This window comes from Castanea sativa, chromosome 11 (genome assembly GCF_040712315.1).
Source record: "Castanea sativa cultivar Marrone di Chiusa Pesio chromosome 11, ASM4071231v1".
NCBI lineage: Eukaryota > Viridiplantae > Streptophyta > Magnoliopsida > Fagales > Fagaceae > Castanea > Castanea sativa.
In genome coordinates, this window is record NC_134023.1 from 20,099,255 (window position 1) to 20,108,461 (window position 9,207).

A 9,207-nucleotide genomic window follows, 5' to 3' on the forward strand; every position below is an offset into this window, starting at 1 on the left:
TCTCATGCAAAACCCACAGCGGAAGCGACGAACAAGGGTCTATTTCATTCATGATTGATAACGTGCACAATGTAAATTTCAGAATTTAAGAACAAGATAGCGTACCTTGGTGTGGGGAAATTCAAAACAAAGATTAGAAGCACTTGGGAACTCTTTTAATCTTCACTCCAATTCCACTTTACGCCCAAGATGTGTTGTCTCTCAATCAGTTTTTCAAAGGGAGAATGAAAGTGTGTCTCACACTCTCTCATACACCGTTTCTTTTTCTTTTCTAAACTCTTCTAATAAAAATTCTGTATGTTTCTCCCTTTATAACTAACTGATTATCTAATTGGGTTGGCCTATTGGGCCTTTCCAATTGGGCTTTAGTGTGTGGCTTGAAGTGGGACCAAAAGGGACCAATAAGACACTAGCTCCAATGGGCCTTGGGCTTTTCCGTCAACTCTTGACAAGTCCAAAGTTACCATTAATTATATTTAATACCACTATATAAATATAATTGCACTCTAGGCCTTATTAATTAATTATATCCCAAGACTTTATTATACACGTAACCCCTTCATAAAATATTCGTAGTAACACAAAGTCATAAACGTAGACTGCCACTTTGTAAATTAATACATCTTATCCTTGAGTACCCGGTTTAATTCTTTAAAGTTATTCATTATATATTTATGAAATCCAATTTCACAAATATATACTTTAGTAATTTCTTACTAAAGTGGTTAGGCCTAACTCTCTGAATAACTGAAACCATTAAACTTATCTCAAGGGAATATTTTATATCTCCATCAAGAGACTATGAATTCCATATTAAGAATATATGTTCCATCAACACTAAATGTGGCTGCCCAACATACTGAGGTTTTGACCGTTATTTCAGATCTCACTCCTGATATATCAAAGCAACCTACACTTCATGATCAGGTCCATTATTCTCTCAGGATTAAGAGTTCATGCAAATAGAAGTCGTGAGATTTATTATTCATTTGACAGTCATTAGGAGAATAACAAATCTCACAGCGGTCCTGTTCAATATGTTTTAACTCTTAAAACATATCAACATATCAACTAGAAGCTTCCACTTCCATGATCAAGACAAATCATCTTAGTTGACACGTTATAGTCTTCGCAGATGAAATGCCCAATTTCATCACCGACTACGAACTATTAATTCTGAGTTTACAAAGAACTTGTGATTTACATCTTCTGTGACTTTTCACATAAATCACATACAATGCATCTCATGGACTATATGATAATGTCCCATATTCAAGTTACCATTATTTTAGATAATAATAAAATAACTTTATCAATCATAATATTAAGTCATACATCATGTCATACATAATGTCATACATAATATCATACATAGCATCATACAATAGGATTTAAGGGCACTAATCCTAACAGCTTCACATTAGACTAAGGACTATCCCATATTTGATATCCACACACATTACACATGTCTATGTTCAATGAATGTCTTATTCATTTGTGTGATTGTACTTGATTAAATGTGTTGCACATGCTCAATCATATGTTGATCAAACATAAACATATTTTTGAGTGTTTTAATTTTTTTTTTTTGGAAAGTGTTTTTTGTTTTAAAAAATTTCAAAAAATTTTAAAAACTGTGCAACTCTGTTTTGGTGACTCTATCTTGCAGGTAAAGCCAGTCGCGAGCCCCCAATCACGAGCTTACTCAAAAGCTTTCGCGACTCCCTGGCGGGTCAAGCCCCCAGTCGCGAAAAATACTTTGAAAATTTCAAAATTTCTAGGATTTTGTCATCTTCGCGACTCACTTTGGCGACCGGTTCATGAGTGGAAGCTCCAGTCATGAGTTTACTCAAAATGATTCACGACTTACTTGCGAGTGGACCACCTCGATCAGATCGAATGACCTATATGCGTTTACCCAATTGATTCTCAACTTCAGCCCTAAACTCTTTGAACTTTTCAAAGGCTTCAGATTTCCGTCTCATTAGGCACACATAACCATATCTTGAATAATCATTCGTAAAAGTGATGAAGTACTCATAACCTCCTTTTGTTTGGGTTGACATAGGACCACATACATCTGTATGAACTAACTCAAGCAATTTAACATACTTAAATTCAAATTTAAACAACATCATAACATCAATATCAGTTTTTATCAAATTATAGTTTCAACAACCATGCAGAAAACTAAATACATATATAATCTTCTAACATCATGAAACTATTATTTCTAATTCCAAAACTCACAAAACATGTTATACAGATTCAAATTGAAGACCACTCTGATACCATTTGATGGAAAATACATGTTTGTATCACATACAAAACATACGCAACAGAAAATTAACGGAGCTACTTCATTCGCAATTGATAACATGTACTATGTAAATTTTAGAATTCTAGAACAAGAGAGCGTACCTTGATACGGTCAAATTCAAAACAAGAATCAAAATTACTCAGGAATACTTTTAATCTTCACTCCAATTCCGTTCTACGCCCAAGATGTGTGGTCTCTCAATCAGTTTCAAAAGGGAGAATGATAGAGTGTTTCTCTCTCACATACACACCATTTTACAATGATGTCTCTCCTTTTCATACTTTAAAATTCTGTATGTTTCTCTCCTTATAATTCATTATCTAATTGGGCTAGCCTTTTGGGCATTTCTAATTGGGTTTTAGTATGTGGCTTGGAGTGGGACCAAAAAGGACCAATAAGACACTAGCTCCAATGGGTCTTGGGCTTTTTAATACCACTATATAAATATAGATGCACTCTAGGCCTTATTTATAAATTATATCCCAAGACGTTATTATACATGCAACCCATTCATAAAATATTCGTAGTAATATAAAGTCATGAATGTAGACTACCACTTTGTAAATTACTACATCTTATCCTTGAGTACTTGATTTAGTCCTTTAAAGTTATTCAACATATATATATGAAATCCAATTTCATAAATATTTAGTAACTTCTTACCAAAGCGGTTAGGCCTAACTCTCTGAATAACTGATCCATTAAACTTATCTCAAGGGAATATTTTATATCTTCGTTAAGAAACTATGAATTCTATCTTGAGAATATGTGTTCCATTAACACTAAATGTGGCTACCCAACATACTAAGATTTTAAACATTACTTTAGATCTCACTCCTGATATATCAAAGTAATCTACACTTCATGATCAGGTTCATTATCCTCTCAGGATTGAGAGTTCATGTAAATAAAAGTCGTGAAGATTATTATTCAAGTGACAGTCATTAGGAGAATAATAAATCTCATAGTGGCCCAGTTCAATATGTCTTAACTCTTAAAACATATCAACATATCAACTAGAAATCTCCATTTCCATGATCAAGACAAATCATCTTAGTTAATATGTTATAGTCTTCGTAGATGAAATGCCCAATTTCATCACCGGCTACGAACTACAATTTTGAGTTTACAAAAAAATTGTGATTTATATCTTCTGTGACTTTTCGCATAAATCACATACTATACATCTCATGGACTATATGATAATGTCCCATATTCATGTTACATTTATTTTTAGATAATAATAAAACAACTTTATTAATCACAATATTAAGTCATACATAATATCATACATAGCATCATACAATAGGATTTAAGGGCACTAATCCTAACAAACACAAACTTGATTAGACCTAAGTCAGTCCATGAAATAAGCACATAATGATAGACAAGGAGAAATATCACTCAACCATGTTAAATGAACCACTTAGAGAACAAAGGTGCATGAGGTGCGCATATGTGATGCATGTGCAGGTAGGGCTAAGCACATTGTATTCCATGAAGTCCTTAGAATGGGATTGTATCCCAATTGACTGCACCTGAAACTCTTCAACAAAATGGTGTAGCGGAGAGAAGGAATAAGACTCTTTTGGAAATGACTAGGTCCATGATGAGTTACTCAACTTTACCAATTTCTTTTTGGGGGTATGCCTTAGATACAGCAATACATCTTTTGAATTTAGTTCCATCAAAATCTGTTCCTAAAACACCCATGGAATTGTGGAGTGGGCGTAAGCCTAGTATGAGATATCTCCACATTTGGGGTTGTCCACCACATGTGCTAAAGGGGAAGCCTGATAAGTTGGAACCAGAATTAGAAGTATGTTTGCTTGTGGGTTATCCAAAAGAAACTAGGAGTTATTTATTCTATAGTCGTAAGGATAACAAAGTTTTTGTTAGTACAAATGCTAAATTTTTGGAAAATGACTATATGAATAATTTTACTCCTAGAAGTAGAGTTGTATTGGCTGAAATGAATGAATCTGTAAGTCACTAACCGTTGGATAAAACTAGGGATGATATTGCTATATTAGATACACCACAAGATACTACTCATGAGATGTCTAGTACTCAGGTGCCTCGTCGTAGTGGGAGAATTGTTCAGCCTCCTATAAGATTTATAGGTTTGAGAGAAACTTATGAAGCTATCTAAGAAGAGACTGAATCGGATCCTTACACTTATGATGAAGCAATAAATGATATAGATGCACATCATTGGGTTAATGCTATGAAATCTGAATTAGATTCCATGTATTCCAATCAAGTTTGGGATCTTGTAGAGGCGCCTAACGGCATTAAACCTGTTGGTTGCAAATGGGTCTACAAGAGAAAGAGAGGGATAGATGAAAAGGTTGAAACCTTTAAAGCAAGGCTAGTGGCGAAAGGGTATACACAAAAAGAAGGTATTAATTATGAAGAAACTTTTTCACCAGTAGCAATGCTTAAATCTATTAGAATTCTCTTATCCATTGCTGCTCATTATGATTATGAGATTTGGTAAATGGATGTCAAGACTGCATTTCTTAATGGCAATCTTGAAGAAGAAATCTATATGTTGCAACCGGAAGGTTTCATAGCAAAGAACCAAGAGCATATGATATGCAAGTTGAAAAGGTCCATTTATGGACTCAAGAAAGCATCTAGGTCATGGAACATCGGATTTGATCAAGCAATCAAATCATTTGGTTTTGAACAAAATCTTGATGAACCATGTGTGTACAAAAGACATCAAGACAAAGTAGTAATGTTCCTAGTGCTTTATGTTGATGACATTTTACTCATTGGGAATGATGTAGAGGTAATGTCATCGGTAAAGGTTTGGTTGTCAAGCCAATTTGATATGAAGGACTTGAGTGAGGCTAACTTTATTTTAGGGATTAAGCTTTGGCAAGATTACAAGAATACGATGTTAGGCTTATCACAAGCTGGGTATATAGATAAGGTTCTAAAACGGTTTAGCATGCAAAACTTCAAGAAAAGATTGCTTCCTTTTAGACATGGAGTTCCTCTGTCTAATGATCAAAGGCCTAAGACTCAAGAGGAACAAAATATGATGAGATAAGTTCCGTATGCTTCTGCAGTGGGAAGTCTCATGTATGCCATGCTTTGTACTAGACCATATATTTGTTATTCAGTTGGCATGATCAGCCGATATCAATCAAATCCAGGATTAAAACATTGGCAAGCTGTAAAGCATATTCTCAAGTATCTTAGGAGAATGAGAGATTATATGCTTGTTTACCGGTGTGAAGATTTGATTTTTGTTGGTTATACAGATTCAGATTTTTAATTAGATCTAGATTTCAGAAAATCCACTTTAGGATGTGTTTTCACCTTGGGAGGTGGAGCCATAAGTTGGAGGAGTGTTAAGCAATCTTATATTGTGGACTCCACCATGGAAGCTGAATATGTTGCTGCTTGTGAGGCGGCAAAGGAAGCTGTTTGGCTCAAGAAATTCCTTTCTAATCTTGGTGTTGTGAGAATGGAGCAAGTTCCCATCACATTGTTTTGCGACAATAGTGGAGCGGTTGCACAATCTAAAGATCCAAGGAATCATAAGAAATGAGAGCACATTAAGAGGAAGTACCACATCATTCGAGACATTGTTGCTTGTGGAGATGTAATGGTAGCAAAGATTAAAAGTGCAAATAATCTAGCAGATCCATTTACTAAAGCATTGCCTCAAAGGACTTTCGAGTCACATTTGGAGGGAATAAGAGTTAAATTGGTGCACAATAGTCTTTAGGAAAAGTGGGAGATTGTTTGGATTAGTACCTTTAAATCCTATTGTATGATGCTATGTATAATATTATATATGACATTATGTATGACATGATGTATGACTTAATATTGTGATTAATAAATTTTTTTTACTATTATCTAAAAATAAAGGTAACATGAATATGAGACATTATCATATAGTCCATCAGATGCATAGTATGTGATTTATGTGAAAAGTCACAGAAGATATAAATCACAAATTCTTTGTAAACTCAGAATTGTAATTCGTAGTGTGATGAAATTGGGCATTTCATCTATGAAGACTATAACATATCAACTAAGATGATTTGTCTTGATCATGGAAATAGAGATTTCTAGTTGATATGTTTTAAGAGTTAAGACATATTAAAATGGGCCGCTGTGAGATTTATTATTCTCCTAATGACTGTCAATTGAATAATAAATCTCACGACTTCTATTTACATGAACTCTTAACCCTGAAAGGACAATGGACCAGATCATTAAGTGTAGGTTGCTTTGATATACCAGGAGTGAGATCTAATGTAATGGTCAAAACCTCAATATGTTGGGCAGCCACATTTAGTGTTGATGGAACATATATTCTCAAGATGGAATTTATAGTCTCTTAACGGAAATATAAAATATTCCCTTGAAGTTTAATGGATCAGTTATTTAGAGAGTTAGGCCTAACCACTTTGGTAAGATGTTACTAAAGTATATATTTATGAAATTGGATTTCATAAATATATGTTGAATAACTTTAAAGGATTAAACCGGATACTTAAGGATAAGATAGTCTACATTTATGACTTTGTATTACTACAAATATTTTATGAAGAGGTTGCATGTATAATAACGTCTTGGGATATAATTTATAAATAAGGCCTAGAGTGCAACTATATTTATGTAGTGATATTAAATATAGTTAATGGTAACTTTGGACTTGTCAAGAGTTAATAGAAAAGCCCAAGACTCATTGAAGCTAGTGTCTTATTGGTCCCTTTTGGTCCCACTCCAAGCCACATACTAAAGCCCAATTAGAAAGGCCCAAAAGGCTAGCCCAATTAGATAATCAGTTATAAGGAGAGAAATATACAGAATTTTAATGTATGAAAAGAAAAGACATCATTGTGAAATGGTGTGTATGTGAGAGAGAAACACTCTATCATTCTCCCTTTTGAAACTGATTGAGAGACCACACATCTTGGGCGTAAAGTGGAATTGGAGTGAAGATTAAAAGTATTCCCGAGTACTTCTGATTCTTGTTTTGAATTTCACCGCATCAAGGTACACTCTCTTGTTCTAGAATTCTATAATTTACATAGTACATGTTATCAATTGCGAATGAAGTAAATCCGTTAATTTTCTGCTGCATATGTTTTGTAGTGATACAACATGTATTTTCCATTAGTGTTTGTGTCTTGTGGCTTTGCACTTGGTTCTCTGCTGTGTGTCTATTCTTTTGCAGATGTCTCACCGTTCCTCTCGTGGAAAAGAACCAGTGATCCCCTGTTTCAAAACGGACCCGTCATTCATCCCATGACTCAAACAATGAGAGATTCAAGACTCCCCTCAATTCTTAGACCTTCTCTAGCATTTTTGAAAAAACACCTACTATGGTGGAACGGATTGTAAGATTTGATACCCTGGGAACAACTTTTATTCCTAGGATTTTCGAAGAAAAAGATTGGGCTGATCTATTCAGAAACTTCGAGGATCCAATTGATGAATTAGTTAGGGAGTTCTACTCAAATGCTAGATTCACTGGAGTTGAACTAAAGTGTTAGGTACGAGGAAAGGAGTTCATCCTCACTCCAGATTACATTGCAAAGGTCCTTTAGATCACTCGACTAGTAAATGCAGACCTCACTCCATATGATGATAGACTTCCTCAAGTGCAAGATATTCTTCAAATTCTTGGACCAGATAATGAGATTTCATCCAAATGCACGTCCATTGGAACTGCAAAGTTTGCACCTGAACTAAAAACTCCCACTTTGATCATGTTCTTTAACCTTTATCCATTGCCTAACACGGGATTCATCGATCTTGGAAGAGCTCAGTTCTTATGTGATCTCATCACTGGGGTTCCGATTGATATTTGTGCTCACATTTTTCAGACAATAGGGAAAACAGCAGCACGAATGGCAGCTCGAACATGTCTTCATTTTTGTAGTCTTCTCATGAAAATCATGGTTCTTAAAGGCGTTTGTCCACCAAACGATAGAAAAATACTGGTTCGTCTTCGCCCAATATCCATGGTGTCTCTTCAAGTGAGCAAAAGTCACTCTTCCAAAGTGCCTAAGAGTGAATCTTTCCCTCATGCCACTCCTTCCAGTCATGGCTCAGCTATTCACACTTCGCCTGGGCATATAAAGATTGCATCTCCTCACACTCCTAAGTTACAAAAGACTAGCACTCAGCATGTACAATCTAGCTTTTAAGCTGATAGGTTGCATCGACGTATTTCAGGATTTGAAAAAGTCATCTACTCCACCAACAACCAAGTTTATATGCGTCTCACAACCATTGAATCACAATTAGATGCTATTCAACGCAAACTAGAGGAGAGTCTTTAGCTATTCATGCCAAAAAGGGGGAGAGCAACACAAGAAGGGAAGTGTGCATATTGAAAGGATGAGAGAAACACAAGAAGGGAAGTGTGCATATTGAAAGGGGGAGTCATGTGAGCTCAAAAGGAGATAGCTGATACATACACACATACTTTTGGATAGTCTAACCATTGTTTGGCTAGCCTTGTTTACAACATATTTGTTTACAGTTTTTATACATCGTGGATGTTTATGTTGCTTTTGTTTAAAGTTTTTAGTGCATTGGTTTAAATCTTTCAGTTCATGATTTGTACCTTTGCTTTGTAGCATAGTATTTTTAGTTAATGATATGCATTTTCGTTAGTACTTCACTCTTATGCCCTTGTTGGATTTTATATTCTTGATGCAACTACTTTGGGTTTTTGTATCAGTTGAGTGTTGGACATGCAAATGATACTTTGCATTGAGCTTATTAGCTTGCATGTTCGGATGTTCATTCATTGTAATCACTATTTATAGTGATTGTTCATGTTTGGTTAAGTCATGCTTTACTGCTTTAATATTTACTACTTGATCGCTTTGTGCTTGCTCCAT